Source organism: Tachypleus tridentatus, chromosome 1 (genome assembly GCF_004210375.1).
Source record: "Tachypleus tridentatus isolate NWPU-2018 chromosome 1, ASM421037v1, whole genome shotgun sequence".
Lineage (NCBI taxonomy): Eukaryota > Metazoa > Arthropoda > Merostomata > Xiphosura > Limulidae > Tachypleus > Tachypleus tridentatus.
In genome coordinates, this window is record NC_134825.1 from 73,386,572 (window position 1) to 73,406,278 (window position 19,707).

A 19,707-nucleotide genomic window follows, 5' to 3' on the forward strand; every position below is an offset into this window, starting at 1 on the left:
TTCTCATTTTTGTCTTGTGCAGATTTACTGAGTGGTGCAGTACTTATACATTTTTTTTTGGTTTATTATTATACATCTTAGTTTATTTAAAAAAAATATTTGTTGCCACAGTATTAAGTCTTTTATTCATGTCTTTCAGTATATACATGTGATATTCATATTTGAAATTTGGCTGTATTTCTAATGAAGTTAGTTTAATCTTCAAATGGTGTTTCTCTCCTTTTTAGACTTATATTGTTTTAGCACTTTATATTTTTTGAAACAAGGTATTGGAACGTTGTTTGTTAATGCAAAACCAAAACACGTTGTGTTATTATGTGTGTTTGAGTCTGTAATAAAATATTGTTTGTTTTACTATCTTATTCTGTTCTTTTAGTTCTTTTTTAAATATATAAATGTACATAAACATACATATGTAAAAGACAACAAGAATAATTGATGTTACTCTAGATCAGTGGTTCCCAACCTTTTTTATGCCCCGCACCCCAAAAAAATATTAATGTGTTCTCGCACCCCTCACAGAAATTGTTTATTTAAGACTAAAGGTGAAGGTGGCCAAAACAAATTTTTATAATTAGTTTTTAATGATATGTAAACAAAAACGAAACATTTGGAAAAGAAAAAATATTGCAACAAACTAAAAGTTGCATAAACCCTACATGGCTTGCAAAAAAATAAATTTTCATCCATGCATGAAATGAAATTTCTTTGAATTTGAACTGTTCAAATGTTCATAAGCCAATTTAAATTTAATGACTCTTTTGTTCCTGTTTATTTCTTACAAGTTTTTAAAAGCATGGCACTTTGTTGTTGATAGCAACCTGCAAATCTGCCTGTGCACCCAAGCAATTTCTAGATATTGTCTTGATTGACAAAAGGGCACTAAATCCAAACTCACATAAGTATGTCGTCGTGAATGGGGTGAGTACATTTAGTGCTTTTTACAAAGTCTTGGAAACATGTCCATTGCCAAGCACCAATATTGTTCCAAAGTTTTGCTTTCAAACTGTATTTCAAGAACTCGATTTGTGCACAGTTCAATAAGGTCTTCCTTCAATTCATCATCATCTGACATATTATCCAAATTGAAGGAGAATGGATTCATAATCCATTCTTCAGATGTTTTCAGTTCGTCTCCAAAATATCCATCAAATGACTTTGATAGTATTTCCAAATGATCCACAATTTCTTCACACACACATGGAGTTAGGGACTCATCCTCACCTACCATTTCTTCGAGTGATGGAAAATTTGAAAGATTCCCTCTTTAACTCGTCGACACCAAAATGTAACTTTTCTTTGAAAGCATTTAACTTTTGTAGCATTTCAATATGTTTATGTTTTCCCTAGAAGAGATACACTCAGGTCATTCATAATGAGTAAAAATATCACTCAAATAGGCTAGCATTTGGTTTAATTATTGTGATTATATTTCTCTGGGCAGATCATAGTCCTTCAGAAAAGTTTTGACTTCTTCTCACAGTTCAAAGAAGTGTTAAAGCTTTACCAGGTGACAGCCAGCGGACTTTTGTGTGGAAGAGCAAAACTGAATGCTCACTTCCAAAATCTTCACAAAGCAACTTGAAGAGGCGATGGTTCAGAGCACAACCCCTAATCCAGTTAATGGTCTTCACAGAAGTGTCAAGGACCTTTTTCAACTTTGAAGGCAATGTTTTTGATGCCAAAGCATGTTGATGAAGAAAACATTGAGTACCTTGCAAGTGCAGAATCTCATGTTTTATCAGTGCAAAAATCCTGATTTATTTCCTAGCATAGCAGGGGCACCATAGGTACACACAGAACCAATAATTTGGATATCTAAATCATATTTCACAAATAAGTCCTTCAACACTGTAAGTCATCTTTCCCATTTGTGGTTGTTTTTAGATCTTCACAGAACAGGAAATCCTCCATTATGGCACCATCATGGTCATATCACACTAGTGCAATGAGTTGACTGCAATTTGCAACATCAGTTGTTTCGTCCACTTAGAGAGAGATTTTCAAGGACTAGCCATAGTATCTGCGATAACTTGGTCCAAAATGTCCGAATTCAAATCAAATTAGTGCTGTTATCAAATAATGTTATTCCGTTTTGAATAACATTATTTGATAACAGCACTAATTTAAACTTGTTTGAGGCTTCTTTTCCCAGAACAATTGTTGCCATTTCTAATGCACACGATTTTATCACTTCTTCTGCAATTGTATGGGGCTTCTTTGATTTGGCTACTTTATACGTCATGTGGTATGAAGCCATCAGCAGTGGTTTGTCAGTAGATATAAAACTTAATTTTGGAAGAGTTGCTTGAGAATCAAAGTGGGCCCTTCTACCTTTCAACATCATGGCCTGCAACAGCTGCTCCACTATGCCAGTTGTTGAAGTGTTCCTGCAGCTTAGATGGCTTCAAATTTGCATTTGAAAGGACAGTGTCAAAAAGTATGCACTGGGGTTTTGCAGATCCTCAGTTGTTCGATGCAAGTGAAACCAAACTTCACATAATCATCATTCCATTTCCTTTCTTTGACATAATGAAGTTTTTTGCACGAACACAGAATCAACAATGCACTGACTACCATACCATCACGCATGGGTTTATATACTCTGTGAAACGTTTTAGAACATTCTCGAATATACATCACATGATGTCATCAATTAATTCTGGATACTTCTGGAAGCTTCTGTAGTCATGATCACGTGAATACATAACATAAATAAATAATAGACACTTTAAGACGGATTCATGAACGTAACCTAATAATTTTGCCAAGTATTTAGGTCACGCTTATGTTTTGTGTGTTGTTTGTTTACAGTTGTACATTAAGATTTTGGTCTGTGCCGTAGATGGTAGAAACGATAGTTTATCGTAACAAGGTAAAAGGCTACGTCTGTAACAAGAAAAATAAGAAATAAAAATCAAACGTAATTTTGGATATATAGGACAGTACCCTTAATATAAACAAAAAAAAACTGAAATGTTATCTCGCACCCTCTGGAACGCTATCTCGCGACTCCTGGTTGGGAACCACTGCTTTAGATAATAAAGTTTGAGGTGGTTACATTGTAGGTAGTGAAAGAAAATTGATTATAATGTTTTGAGAAGCTTTTTTTCATGAAAAAAATGAAGTGAATTTGTGAAAAATAGGTATTGCCTCATGTACACAGCTTTTTGTTCACCTGCATTAGTTTTGTGGTTATGTTTTTAATTTATTTTATTTTGCAGAGTTTTATATGACCCCTTCAAAATTCAAATATATACCAAGAAATTGGTTAACCATGGATATATGTATCTCACTAACTCGATTAATAAACAGTTCTATGACTTTTGGTTATTTTTTCTAACCATTTTCAACTATTTCAAACTACTTTTACTTAATTTTGCAATTCTGCACATTCCAGAATTAATCAGTCTATTATTTGACCTCCCGACAATGTTATCAGTATAGAATGCCATCTTTAAACCACAACCAATGTATGAAGTTTGTTACAATATCCAAAATGTATTTTAGGTGCCAACTGAAACATGGTGAAAAGTGTGTAGTAAAATGTTGCTTAGGAATATTTGTAAGAGAAGTGAGGTATCTTGCAAGAGTGTTCCTGTACTGTATTACAGTCTATTTAATATGGATAGAGGGTGAGTGGCTTAATATGTAAAATGTGAATTACCTCTTGAAGTTGAGGATATCAAAGATTATAACAAGGAGATTGAATACATTTGGATTTCTATTAGTAGGTTTAAAGGGAAAAGGTTTTTGGTGGAAATTTGTTCCAGACCACCAGATGATACTAATGAAATCAATGAGAAACTTTACAGGGAGATTAAGATTTCAGTTGTTAGTGAGGTCATAATTATGGGTGATTTTAATTTCAGACGTACAGATTGGGAAATGTTAGAGTTAAACCATGAGGGAGAGAAAGGTTTTGTAAACTCTTCAGGGTGACATTTTTCACCAATAAGTCACCTACTGGAAACAATGTTATTTTAGATTTATTGTTAATTTCAAATACAGAAATTACTGAGAGGGTGGGAATTGGAGAACACCTGGATGCAAGTGATTAGTGCTCTATTATGTTCAATGTTTTGCTACATATGGAGATGAGGAATAATGATATTTGGTTGCAAATTTTGAAGGGATGCAACAAGAATTATCCATTGTAAATTGGGTAGTTGAGTTATTTGGAGACACTGATTTGATGTGGAAACTTTTTTAGAGATAAAGTTTTAAATATTCAAGTTAAACAATTCTTATTGAAAAAAATAGCTGCAAATAAAAAACTAGTTGGCTCACAAAGAGATTAAGAGATAAAATCAAAGAAAAGCATCAAAATTTAAGAAACTTAAATTGACTTATATGGCAGAAGACTTGCAAGATCAAGAAAGTTGGAAAACAGAAAGTTAGGACATCATTAAGAATATGCAAGGAAAATTGGCTGAAAATGTATAAATTAACAGTAAGGATTTATTAAATAGATTAAAGGTAAACACAAAATGTTAAAATAGGGGTAAAATTGTGTTATTCAATTTTACTTTTTTTTTCAGTCGTTACAAATGAAGGTCAAAGAAGTTTCCACTTCTTGAACAGTTGATAAATGGAAATGAGATTAAACAAGATGGCTGCATTAATTCTGAGCTGGTTAAGAAATAATTGGAAAGTTTAAAAAAGGCTTGTGGATCAGATATTACTTCCTCAAGGGTCTTGAAGATGGTTAATGATTGAATGGATATATGAACCACTTATTACTGTTTTTATCAGTCCTTGAATAGCAGGCAGGTACTAGATGATTAGAAGTTAGCTAATGTAACTCCTCTTTTCAATGGAGGTGATAAAAACTGTTCCAGTAATTATAGACCCATTACTCTTACATCAGTTGTCAAAAAGGTTTTAGAAAGTATGTTAAAAAATGCTTTGCAAAGTCATGTAACAAAGTTTAGAACTTTATTGAAAGGTCAACATGGTTTCAATATGGGAAAATCTTGCCTTACAAATCTGTTGATATTCTTTGAAATAGTTACTGCTTATGCAGATTTGATGTATATGGATTCTAATTTTACAAGGTGCCACATAAAAGGCTTGTAAAATTTTTTCTTTGTAAGTGTGGGGGTTAAGCTACCATATAGGATAGAAGGGTAGCTTGATGGAAGAAAGCAGAGGGTGTCATAAATGGAGTTCAGTTAAACTGGATTGATGTTGCAAGTGGTACATCTCAGGGCTCAGTCTTAGACCATTGCTCTTTTATTTACATAAATTACACAGATGAATAATAGCCAGTAAATTACTTATATTTGCTGATGATATCAAGGTTTTGATTGTTATTGGCTCTGAAGAGGATGCTACTGCTTTACAAAAGGATTTAGATCATTTAGTGAGAAAGGGAAATAAATGACAGATGGGTTTTAATTATAATAAATGCAAGATATTGCATGTGGGTTATCATAATTTGAATTAAGACAGTTTCATTTTTCTAACAGGGTGATTAGCCTTTGGGATGAGTTGTTTTTAGATGTTGTATAGTTAATTTATTAAACAAGTTTGGTTTTGAATTTTCTTAGAATTAATGGTTGTTATGGTAGTTTTTTGTAAGCATATTGTGAGAACCGATTAAATTCTGAACTGATGCAAGCAACTGTGTTTCTAGTTTTAAAAATCATAAACCCTGCTTCATGCAGTAAACTTTATCATGCAGTGTTAGGGCACACAATGCCTGTATTGCCATTGTTGTTGTTTTTTAATTGAATGTAAATAATTAGTTTTATTTACTAATTATAATTATGAAAAGAAAAGCAAGTCTAAGAGTAGTAGCCTTATGTAAATGTTTTGATTTTAATATTTTTTGTTCCTGGCTTTAATTTCTGTAAAATAAAACATTCTAAGCACAATTAGCAAGTTTGTTAGATATTCTGAATTTTAAAAGTTTACTTAAAGAATATTAAACATTTGAGTAATTTAATTAAATAATAATGAACTGTTTAAATTTTAGTAAATATGTAAAAACTGTATTACAAATTTTTGTAATACTTTACAAATTCAGAAGTACTGATTTTGATACCAAGAGCCTCTGCATTTTCTTTTTTGTTATTAATAAAATGAAAATAATTTTTACTAAAGTAACTTACATAATTCTGATAAATGGAGTAAAATATTAAAAAAGTCTGGTTGTGACATTTTGTTTTTACCTATTTTGACTCTTTTATTCAAACAAAATAAAATATTTTTATTTCCATGCAATGTTTTATTATTTTTTAACAAAATTGTTTTTAGATAATTATATTTTGTAATGTTATGTTCCTAATGTTAAGGGGTAATAATGTTTTTTAAACTTGTATAATTTTTGTCTTTGCTTCATTCTCTAATGAAATTGTAAGTAACATATGGAAAGAATCTAAATTTTATTTAATTTAAACTGAAAGAAAATTAAAAATAATAGTTTTCTTGTGTGTTTGTGAGTATCCACAAACATGAGCTAACTTAGGTCCTTGAAAGTGATAAGACCACCATAATTTGCATGCTTATAAAATTAGTCATATATGCATACATAATATGTATCACACAAAAACTAAGCATGTTAATTCTAGTGAGTATACAAACCAGCAGCAACAGTTTATTTACCATAGCTTTTCTTTATGTTGAATTAGCTGATTATACAGACTTCTATCAAAAATTAAGTTTGAAAAACCATTTGTGCAAGTTTGTTTTATATATACATATATGTATGTGTGTTGGAACTTAAATAAAACACACTGTGATTAAAAAAAACATCCTTTCATTTATTTTTGTAAACTTTGATATAGTATTTTCCTAACTCGATCACTAAGGAAGGTAAGAACAGAGAAACTAAATGCATAACAATAGTTTCCCCACTTCAAAATCACTCACTCAACAGAATCAATTTGTTAAAACCAACACAAGAAAACAAAAACTAAATTTAAAAAAAAAAATCAAATTCCATCTAATTTGCTGCCTATTTCACAGCTAAACACTTCATTACTTGCACTGCATATAAGAAGTTAAAAATAAATGTATTTTTATACAGAACTGGAAAAGTTGTGTGTAGCTTTTATGCAAGTATATGTAAATAGTACATAATGTATTTGTGTACTTATGATTTTTACAAAGTGCTGCTAGTTCTCATTAATCTTAAATGCATCTTCAGTATAAAAACAAACATCTTTCCTCAGCTTCATTGTTATGAAATCTTATACCATAAACCACAGTGCTACAACTTAATGGTTTTATTTTCTCAAAAATGCAAGAATTTGTTCACTATGCTAATATTATTCAATATTTTTACATCTATGTCTAACAGGGCAAACACTAATTATTATAATCACCTTTTTAAAACTTATGTATATATATTTGCATGCAGAATGCCTTAACTGGTGAACATTTGGAACATTACATTTAGTAATAGTAAAGCATCACAGTGACACTGCTAAAGACTTAGGTTGCATGATTCTTTTCTGCGTCACTAATATAATGTGATGTAACATCAATTTCACGATACTACTAAATATATAATCTCACAAATCACATTTAAAATTGTTGTATATGAAATTTGGCATGAATTGTTTCATCACCCATACCACATACTAATTTAATAACTTTGTAAATATAATTAATACTAAAATACACAGATTAATGTTTCAGAGCACAGAACAATAAAATATGTCAATATATTCTTCAGCCAAAATATATTATATTAATTATTGTTTCATAAATTTCTTGAGAAAGTTGAACACGAAGGTCTAGGTGCTACATAATGCATGACTGTTGTGATACTTGCACATCTCATATCAAAGTGTGGTTAATATTTATCAAAGCAGTCTGGTGATGATACAAATGATTTGATGGGTACCTGTCAAACTATGTATAATAGTTTAAACTACAGAACGATCAAATAATTTTAAATATACATGACTTCATTAGAGCAATTATATGTTAAAAAGAGGCCATTTTGACACACACACTGTTGGAAGAGAAACTTTGATCTTTGGACGACTATATTAGTCAGGAATAGGCAATTTGTTGTTTATATATATATTGTTCTTGTGTTTATAGAATATCCGTGTATTTTCTGGCATCATGACATGATTAATAAACATTTATTATTTACAGGAATTGGCAATTTGTTGTTTATATATATTGTTCTTGTGTTTATAGAATATCTGTGTTTTCTGACATCATGACATGATTAATAAACATTTATGATTATTTACACCAACTAATGGTAGAGGGTGTCATTATTCATTATAATTTTCTTCAAGATGCATCATGAAAATAATATAGCACCCATGTCTTGTGAATAGGTTAGTATAGTTAAAAATAAAGCTAAGTGCCAGTCTAGTATGGAATGACTAAGACATGTTTATAGTAAGTGCTCTGTCACATGCACTGAAATAATACACAAATACATCAAAATACTTAACTTTTGAAAAGAACAAAAAATTTCATTAAAGTAAATAATTGTATTTTTAATGTTACTATTGTAAGTCACTTAACATCTAAAAGACGTCATTGTGATGTAAAAACAGCCAAGTGCTTTTCACTAAGATAAATTATTAAATCTTTAAAAGTGATAAGATAATTGAAGACACATTCAGTCAACTTGTTACATACTGGAAATTTTTTTTTAAGCATTGTATCTTCATTGTTAAAATTTTCCTAAATTTGCTTAATAATAAAAAAGGTTGGATGTTTTCATTTGTTTTTAATTTTGGTAATGATTTGTTGTAATAATTCAACTTGCTTAAAAAGATTTGCATTATTAGCAATTTCTAATGGATTAACTTTAGCTCAACTGCTAGAGAACTCATTTGTAATGTAATGTAAGGCTCAACTACTGGTTTAGAGAGACAAATTAGATTACAACAAAAAACGAAAGAGAGAGAAGGAAGTTACATCAAGATTCAAATATACAGGATACTGTTTGCTTGCCAATTTATTGCCCAGTTCAGACACAGATGCAAGGATATGTAGCTTCTGTATATAATGACAAGATTTAAATGTCACTTATTTTTGATGTGCTGTAAGATCTAAGTGAGTTAGCTAAAGTGTTGTGTACCAAAATTCTTTCATACATATTTGTCATGCACTGCATTCAACATTTAAATCTGAAATTGTATCATTGATACATTCTCTGTCTAAAAATGGAAGTAATCTCTTCAACTGTTTTGTTTTTGGTTTCAGGAACTTTTTTATAAGTAAAAATCCAGAAGAAAGCTAATAGAACTGTAAAGACCAGGAACGTGTAATCTTTCAGAACATTCTACAAGATAAAAAGAAAAAAAATAAAGGTTAGAACCTCAAATAATCACTATGAAAAACAGAAAACCTTTAAAATTAATTTAAAAAATTCAGAACGTTTCTGTAGTTTAGAAAACCTCTGTAAAAGTGTTCTTCTGCATTACAAATGTCTTGATATTTACTAAATAAATTGTATGCAAATAAAAGCTGCTTAGAAGCATTACAAACCATTGAGATGTCACTTTTGGACTTGAATGTGACACATATTATACATATGTCAAAACATTAAAAACAGACATGCAAAGTGTAATCTATCACTATTGATTATTAAATGCACAAGTGTTATTTTTGTAAAACATAGCTAGCATACAAGCAGTTATTTTGCTTATGTGAAGAATAAAGTGCTAAGAAAACTATACATCTAATGACTAATTAATAGCTTCAGTTGTTATCTTTATAAGTATAGAATGACTGCTTACAGCTAAAGGCAGAAAACCTAATCCCACAACAAAGTTAGCACTCCAGTTGACTGCTACTGCTATGCTGGTGGCCATACCACGTGCTCCTTGACCAAAGAGTTCACTAACCAAAAACCAAGGGATTGAACCTGTTGTAAAGCAGTGAAAGATCGTTTGTTAAGTTGATGACAGATATGTATTACTAACAGAAGTACTTAACGTGGGGATTGAATAAAACATTAACCTAAACTAAGGGGATAATCACAAAGTATTATATTACAAATATTATAAACAGAAAATAATCAGATTGTTCAGAATCAAAGGGAACAAATATTTATGTAATATATGAACTAAACTAACCATTAGTGATGATGAGAAAACCCACTTGTAGAGAAATGTATATGTAAAACCAGCCGTTTTTACATATATAAACTGACCATTAGCATAATGACATCAAAGAAAGACAGTATGTGAAAAAGAAACATTTGTATTTTACATACAATGATTGTAAAATAATAATAATAAAACACTTGGGATCCTAAATATTTAAATGTACATATTTAATCTTGATGAATAATGGACAACATATCCAAAAAATAGAACTTGAGCCATTCTTTGTACTTTATAATCAATTTGATACTAAGGTACTATATCTTTGGCTTATACTAGTTTATATGACATAACAATTTTAACATAAGTTTGAAATTTGGTTTCATGATTCGATTTCTCAAAGAGCCAAAGCACTCAACCTCAAGTGTAATTTTATGGAAAAGAAACATTGTTTGCAAAATGTTTACCATTAGTAGCTTTTTATACGTTAGAAATATTAAAGGATAAAAACATTATTATAATATGATTTTGGCAAAGTAGCTTACACTTCTAATTAAACACATTTTCACTTGTAGCCACAAATTATATTTAACTTAATTTTCTATGTTACTATGGTAACTGTTAAAACACAACAAGTCTTACTCAAGTTGTGATTTGTTTTTTATTTTATTTCATTATACATTTTATTGTGTCTTTTGTCAGAAATTTATGTTTATTGTAATTAAATCTATTAATTAATTGTACTTCCTTACAACAAGTATATTAAAAGGATAACACTAAGCAATTAACTTGTGATTTATTATATGGATAGTTCAATACACCAAAAGAAATTCTAACCTGGTCCAGTAGCAAACATCACAACGAATCCTATCACACATCCAATACTAAGGTATGATAGCCATGGTACTACTGTCTGAAATACATAGAGTTGCACTAGTTACAATACATTGTTAATAATTTTAATCAAAGATTACTTACAAGCAATCTGACAACAAAATTTATATGTTAACTTGATTTACATTTCATAAAGTTATCTGATCACATGCAAAAAAAAAACCAAAGAAAATCAGAAAAAAATACTTTTAGTTCAAAATTTGTAATATATAACAAAATTAATCAACACATACATAATTCACATCTTTATTCACAAAATACATTTTATTTCTTTAATAATGTTGTTGTGTTATAATTATGATATACAAACATTATAAAACTAAATGTATAACTAATCTATAATATCCATAACCAAACAATTTAATGTAAACTGCTATTTACATGTTACAATATTTGTTTTTTTAACAATATATAAAGTTTTTAATTTATCAAACTAAGTGTTAATACTTTATGAAATAAAAGTAGCTGTTTTAGTACCCACCTTTAAACACATGCACAGAGTAAGTAAGAGAGTAATAATCCCCATACCCCCAAGACCTACAAGATGTAGTGTACGTCGTCCTGCTCTTTCTACCAAGACTAAAGAAACAACTGTCATCAGGACATTGATACTGCCCATACCCAGTGTGGCATACAGAGCAGTTTCTTTGTTCAGTCCAGCAGTTTCGAAGATTTCGGTTGAGAAAAATATGGCCTAAAATTTAATGTGATAATTCATGTTTATCAGTTTCTCCAAATCTCCAGTGATTGAGTTTCATAAGCTACTATAGCATTTTCATTGAAATTATAGTGAATCACTAACAAATATTATGACTCAAATAAAAAATAATAAAGGTAAAATTCATACAAAAACACATCCTTTGATAAACATTTTCCTTCTAAATGCAAGTACTCACATAGAGATTATAAAACTAATATAATAACTTAAGTATAATTTTTTTGTTTGAAGACCAATATAAATACAACATTCTTCTGAAACCATCAAATGCTTTACAGTTTCTTTTATGGGCTGTGAAACAGTAAAGAACAAGATCAGTAAGCATTTTTTTTTACTTAATATATATATATTTTTTACCATGTCTATTGATTGAAAGGTTATACTTTTCAGTCTATTTAAAATGAAATGTACTTCACACTTACAGCATTGATTCCAGAAAGCTGCTGTGATAACATTACCACCATTGAGATGATGAGTGGAGTGCGCAAGATGTGGTTGGTCCACATTTCCTGAAGAGTTACCTGAGAAATATTCCTAAATTGTAAGTTTGATATGATTCCAATGCAAAATAAATGATATCTTTTGGGATTGACTTTTAAGGAAAAGACATGTTCCTGAAGACTGAACTTAAGAAACACTTTTGAAACATACAGATAAGTTGCTTTTTAATTTTTGGAAGTGCCACAAAGTGTTGAAATATAAGAAGATTAAATTTTGTCATGTTTTGACATATTAACAGCAGAGGTGATGTTGGTTGCATATATTTTAAAAAGATATGCAGTTAAGTGGTAAAATCTTAGCATTTGTTTGAGCAGAGATCAGTTTCCAATTTCTAAAAATGTCATGAAGACATTTATATTAAATGAATCTAAATACATTACAACAGAATACTTTATAATATTCAATCATACATGTATAATGCAAGTAGCTAAATATTAGAACATATTTCACTAAATATAATAGTACTGTCTATTGTATGTCCATGTAACTACTTCACAGGGTGCAGATGGTATGGAGGTTTATTAAGTCCAGCCAGGAAGGAGTACATAAAAATATTTAGTTTTGCAGTTTTTTTATGGACATTTTTTAAATTTTATTTCACAACTTCATTCTCTGTAGATGGATCTTCACCAAATTTGGTATGAAGGTTCATTGAGTCCATGGGCAGATACATGCAGATTTTGAGTTTTGTGGCTTTATAGCCATTTTTTCTTTTTTACCACTACTTTGTCTTCTGTAGATGTATCCTCACTAAATTTGGTATGGAGGTTCAAAGGGTACACAGAGAGATGCTGAATAAAAGTTTGAGTTTTGTGGGTGTTTTTCACCACTACTTTGCCCCCTGTAGATGAATCTTCATCAAATTTGGCACGAAGGTTTATTGGTCCATTCTGAAGTACATACAAATTTGTGATTTCACATTCCGTGCATTGTAGTTTTTATGGGTGTTTTTTACAATTATATCAAGGGAAACAATTTTTCATTTTTAATATAACCTTTCATTAATAATAAATTTACATTTTGTGAGTTTAGGTCATTTGAAATTAGTCTCAACAATTAATCATTTTTCCTCCAATAGTTAAAACAAAATGTCATTATTTATATTATTTGCTGAAAATGTTGAAGCCTCAGTGCAGGTTATAATGAATTCTGTTAAATGTTACCATCATTATTCACCAAGTTTTTTAAGTAATTACTAATATATATCTTTTTTAAAGGTTGTTTTCTTATTAACACAACTGTAGTGATAAAACGTATAAATTACATGATAAATCTGACTGACTGTTGTATATCAGTTTTTCCAATCTCTTTTCACTAAAAGTTACCTAAAACAGTTGAATCAGCAGGATTTTCTAAATATGTTCAAATGGTAAATTATATTCATAAATATTATGTTTCAGATAAGGAAAAATTAAATAAATACAAATCAAAATTTTAATAAATAAGTAAAACTGGTTGTCCAGTCATACCTTTGGTACCATTTTCATAGCTTCATACTCTGACCGCATTTCATCCATTTCATCATGGACTTCAATTGTACCTCTGAACCAAGTCAAAGCTAAAAGGTAAGACATTAAACTGTTTTTATGATGATTTGCAAAGCACCACCAAAGTAGGTAAACACTTACAGGTGAACAAATTTATGCATATTATATTGTGGAAAAGTTCACTTATTACTTTATCTTATATTTAATTAAAAATATTTTACCAAGCAAAACACTTTAGAATGACTAATGGATAATTATATTTATTTCTGTACCTGTGGTAGTTTTCGTAAGAAAGAACTTAAATAATATCTGTTTACAATATATTCTAAAGCCACTGAAAGTTTACACTTTTTATAATATTAAAGAAAACATAATATACAGTCATCCATAAAATATATTGATAAGATGAAATAAATACAGACTAGAAAAATCTCTAGCTTTGTTTGTTTTGATATTTCGCACAAAGCAACTAGAGGGCTATCTGTGCTAGCCGTCCCTAATTTAGCAGTGTAAGACTAGAGGGAAGGCAGCTAGTCATCACCACCCACCGCCAACTCTTGGGCTACTGTTTTACCAACGAATAGTGGGATTGACCGTCACATTATAACGCCCCCACGGCTGGGAGGGAGAGCATATTTGGCGCGACTCGGGCGCGAACCCGCGACCCTCAGATTACGAAGCACACGCCTTAACGCGCTAGGCCATGCCAGGCCCAAATCTCTAGCAAAGTTTTATTTGAGAATTGGTCAGTAATGTAATATCAATGTAGAATACATGATGTATACAATGTGACATTGAAAATGTGAAGAAAAGATTTTGCATTATATGAAGACTGTGTCTGAAGATGTTTTATTATCTGAGAGGAAGATTTTATAAGTTTTATCTCTCAGAGTATTGTTTGTTTGTTTTGAATATTGCACAAAGCTACTTGAGGGCTATCTGTGCTAGCCGTTCCTAATTTAGCAGTGTAAGACTAGAGGGAAGGCAGCTAGTCATCACCACCCACCGCCAACTCTTGAGCTACTCTTTTACCAACGAATAGTGGGATTGACCGTCACATTATAACGCCCCCACGGCTGAAAGGGCGAGCATGTTTGGCGCGACGGGGATGCGAACCCGCGACCCTCAAATTACGAGTCGCACGCCTTAACACGCATGGCCATGCCAGGCCCCTCTCAGATTAAACAAAACAAATAATTGTTAATGTTTGGGGCGAATATATCAAAATGTGTTTTCAATGGTACTACAGTGTACGCTTGTATAAATGTTACTTTACGCTGTAATTTTCAACAAACTATTATGTTCACATAAAAAATATTAATGCGATAATCTTAGAAACCATAAAAAAACATGATCCTGCTGAACATTAAATATTAAATATAATAATTAATAACGCTCTCATCTACTTCTAAACTAAATAAAGCTACTGTTCATTATGAACTAATTGTGCTGTTATAAATGTATTGTCTATGGTTATGATTCAGAACTACTGATATAATGAACATGACCAATAACTCACCTTTCTGAGCAGCTACCTCTTTACCTTGAAAGATTAAGATGTACCTTGGAGATTCTGGACACAATGGCATTACAGCCAACATAAAAATTGCTGGGATGATTGTTACGCCTGAAAAAATATCGTTAACTTTAAATATACTTTTTATAAAGAACTACACAGCTAAGAAAACAAAAAGGAAAGTGAATTACACAGCTAAATAATCAGCGTTTATGTAATACTAACTGACAAACCCAGATTAAGGTATGGGCTTACCGGGCTGAAGCCCAGAGTCTCACACTAGTTAGAGGAACTCAAGCTATAACTATAAATGTATCACATGTTGAGAGTCTGTTTCGATCTGGCCTTGTTAACTGCACCCTATTTAATTAAAAAAGTTGTGTCGAGAAACGTCTGCAGTATTATTTTACAAACAATAAGTAAGTCATTTAAGACTACATAATTGTTTACTAGTTTATTACTGATTTGTTTATAAAAGTTTAACAACTGAGATTCACTTGTAAAGAATGCTTTTCCATCACTTGTTTTAGAATTTTCATTTCAATTTATAAAAATTGGTATTATTAGATGGCGCTAGTTGAACCAAACCAAGGGGTTCTAAAATTGCGGATACTTGCATTCTATGATACTTAAAAGCTCTCAGTAGATTATGAAATAAACTCGTCTTTATTTCAAACACATGTACAAGTTTCTGATTATAACAAATCAAAGAAGACATTTTCTAACATTTTTTTCCTACTCTCTCTAAATGTGAATTTAATTTCTAACTTACCAAAAACATACGGCCAGTGTTCTTCCGTTCCTAAGACTTGTGGCAGGCCCAGAATCTGGGAGATTAAGATAGTAATTGTAATTACTAATTGGTAAATGGTTCCTACAGCCCCTCGCAGGTGAATGGGTGAAACCTCGGTCAAATACATGGGAGCTAAGCCTGCATTTAACCCTAAATAAAAGAAGAGCGTGTGTTTAGCATTCTTGGATTCTAATAACAAGTACATAGGTATTACAGTGATCGCATATTTTTGAAACATCTAATTATTTTGTAAATGCCATTAATTTTTTAATTATTTAATGATATTAAAAGTTCAGAGTGATACATATTAAACAAACCAAATAATACATAGTCATTATAAACCTAACATTTTTTTTATAAATTTTAATTATAACCGATGAAAACATGGCCCATCCTAACTACGATTTTTGGGTAGCCCGCAAACGTTTATAAAGACCCTTAAAAAACAGTATCATCTAGTCTTCGCTGGGCTCCTGAGTTCTATCCTTGATTGTGATCTCTGTTGCATGGTACTCAGACAAGTGATACACACACGTACATATTTTTAAAAAGTTGGGTCTATTTGTCCGCCTTTAACATCTACAGTTTTTGACCAACCTTAAACTTAGCATGCACCCTTACTATACATGGGACATTGGTATCTAGTGCTATTCTGAACTCTACTATGACATGAGGAGTGACAGTGGTGGTCCAGTGTTTGGACCTATCATTCCTGGGATACTTATTTGTTCCCTACACTATTCTGTAGATTTGTTCAAAGTTCGAAAGCACCCTGGAGGATTACAAAGGGGTCGTTATTTGGAACTGGCCCCATATATCATCACCAGCAGGCCTCTATTCTATGCCTTCTTCGTGCGTTCAACCGAACGGGTGTGTTAGCTTGCATTTGTACACTTTTATTTGCCAATTACTAGGCAACTGTCTGTCACGGTGATGCTTATTTACGGGGTTTGAATGAAAGTAACGTCTTTGACTTGACAATCAGTTACATAACGATCTTTTTTCACTCTACAAAATGTCTTTGTCGAAAATTATAAAGGAAAATACAGAAACACGAGACTAATATTTTTATTTTATTTTTTTACGAACCTGAATTCAGACCGATGAAAAACCGGCCCATTATAAGCATTTCATATGATCGAGCCATTTTAGAGAATCCCATTAGGGCTCCGGCAATGAAGACGAAAATGTTGTTCAACAGTAACCCTCCTTTCCGTCCAAACTTTTCAGAAACATATGCGGTTCCTAAAGCCCCACCATTCCACCTATGCAGAAGATGGAAACCATGATGGAGAAAATCATGGTGACCGTTTGCTTTCCAGCCACTTCATCAAAACGTTCAAAATATGTGATGTTAATAAAGTCCATTACAAGCTGAAAATACAAAAATTTTATTCTAGTTAACCAATAACAAATAAACTTAAATAAAAGACACTCTGTTGAAGTTTTTGCAGTACATCTACTAATGTTTTTATTAAATAACCACGATTATTTGTAGGATTCTTGGATACCACTACCTGATGTAAATGAAATAATGCCTCTTGAATCGGCGGCAAAACAAATCAGAATTTAATTAACATTTTCTTCATCAATTATTTTTAAATAATTGAAAATCATAAGTTTTATCTATCAAAAAGTTTCTGAGTTTTAACAAGTGCTTTATAACTATTTTGAGCAACATATTTTTAATGTGTAATCTGTGGCAGATCCCCGTCGCACCAAACATGCTCACCCTTTCAGCCGTGTGAGCGTTGTAATATTACGATCAATCCCACTATTCGTTGGTAAAAGAGTAGCCCAAGAGTTGGCGATGGGTGGTGATGATCAGTTGCATTCCCTCTAGTCTTACACTGCTAAATTACGGACGGCTGGCGCAAATAGCTCTCTAGTAATTTTGCGCAATAGTATGTTATATCTTTATAAGTAGATCGTGTATTGTAATAAGTTGGCACGCCCGTTGTAAGCTTTATACGAATCGTGTTAGTTCACCTTTAGGCCCGGCATGGCCAGGTGGGTTTAGGCGTTCGACTAGTAATCTGAGGGTTGCGGGTTTGAATCCCCGTCACACCAAACATGCTCGCCCTTTCAGTCGTGGGGGCATTATAATGGCCAATCCCACTATTCTTTGGTAAAAGAGTAACCCAAGAGTAGGCGGTGAGTGGTGATGACTAGCTGCCTTCCCTCTTGTCTTACACTGCTATATTAGGGACGGCTAGCGCAGATAGCCTTCGCGTAGCTTTGCTCGAAATTAAAAGAAACAACAAATAGTTCACCTTTTTTCAAAGCTTACTGGCGTTCCCAGGTTATCGGATCTTTATTTCATAATCCGTTTAATTTTCCTTTATTCTGCATTATTTCTTAACGTAATGTAAACAGTATTTAATTAGTTCAGTTCATCATGCTAACTTCTTTTAAATCGACACATGCTACAGCCTTTTATTACTGTTTTCTATGAAAGCTGATTAAGTTAAAGGTAATTATTGTTAGCTTTGTAGTTAAGCTATGCCCTTGGTTACATGTAACTGACCTGCTCACCGTGACACAATTTTAATGAAACGTGTTTCTGGGAGATATCCAATAAAATATTTGTTTTTTTATTACACGACTTATATCACTAAACACTGACTGACTTAACAACAACCTCGATTAATCACTAACATATTATTTCATTTGTTTTTTGAAACAACATTGTTACTTTTTTATAAATTAATATCCTCATACATAGAAAATAATATAAATATATATAAAATGTATTACCTAAAATGCATTTCTTTTTTATGTTAACACAAATAGGTACTGATAATCTATCACGACATGTTGCATGTTAAAAGTACCGCAATACCTTTTCTTCTAAATATGGGCGTGTACAAGGGAAGCAAACAGGGATCTACCCCCTCCACCAATACCTCTATTACACAGACTCTGTTGTTTTTGATGAGTGCAATGCTGTTTATTTCTTATGCATATATTTTAATAGGGTTATGTGTGTGTGATTATGTTTTAGGTATAGTGGTGGGGATCTCTTTGAAAAAACACATGGAATAACCACCCACTTTGAATGAACAAACAATATTTAGATTTTCTTCTTTGTGTAGCAATTTATAGCAGTGATTGAAACTTCGCTGCCTCCTCGAAAATTTTGAAAATTAATAAAAAAGGAATATTGTCACTCCATCAGATTACAGCAGTAATTAAGGCTTTGAGGTTTTGAAATAGTTTGGTTGTTTTAATTACAAAGCTACACAGTGGGACGTCGATGCTCTGCCCACAAGTATTGAAACTGTATTGATAAGATGGCTGGTATGGATATTAAAATTTTAAAATAAAGAACAGAGCAACGTTTCAACCATCTTAGGTCATATTTAGGTTATTTTAATTAAAGTTTTAATACCTATATCAGCCGTCCTACGAATACATTTTTTACTTCAAGTGGGTTTCTTGTCATCATGAAGTATTGAAACTTATAGCGTCGTGGGGGGTGGGGATCAAAGGTTTTGCCACATCCAGCACGTTACATCAGTGATGAGCTTGTCTTCGTGTTTATAGGATGTTTTCAGCAGTGAATTAACACGCTAATGTGGTTTTTCTATTCTATATAGAAAAGTTCACAATTAAAGTTTGATTACTTTAACTAGTTGTATACAAAATCTTAATCATTTTACCACATTGGTATTAATAGGATAAACGTTCTCGCAAAGAGAATAAGTTATGCAGTTATTCATTTTCTTATCTAAATACTCTTGTTCTGAAAATATATTGAATACTCA

General features: G+C 31.5%; 1 pseudogene across 1 annotated transcript in view; it reads right to left on the bottom strand.

The window, feature by feature from the left end:
• Positions 1-6,748: 6,748 nt before the first annotated feature.
• LOC143252365 (solute carrier family 2, facilitated glucose transporter member 1-like) overlaps positions 6,749-19,707 on the bottom strand; it is a 47,521-nt pseudogene continuing 34,562 nt past the window's right edge. The window contains exons 3-11 of the transcript XR_013028958.1: positions 17,030-17,314; positions 15,920-16,090; positions 15,151-15,258; positions 13,614-13,702; positions 12,066-12,164; positions 11,407-11,619; positions 10,869-10,944; positions 9,723-9,850; positions 6,749-9,265 (exon numbers count right to left, since the gene is read on the bottom strand). The product of XR_013028958.1 is annotated as a solute carrier family 2, facilitated glucose transporter member 1-like (transcript). The remainder of the gene's footprint in view (positions 9,266-9,722; positions 9,851-10,868; positions 10,945-11,406; positions 11,620-12,065; positions 12,165-13,613; positions 13,703-15,150; positions 15,259-15,919; positions 16,091-17,029; positions 17,315-19,707) is intronic.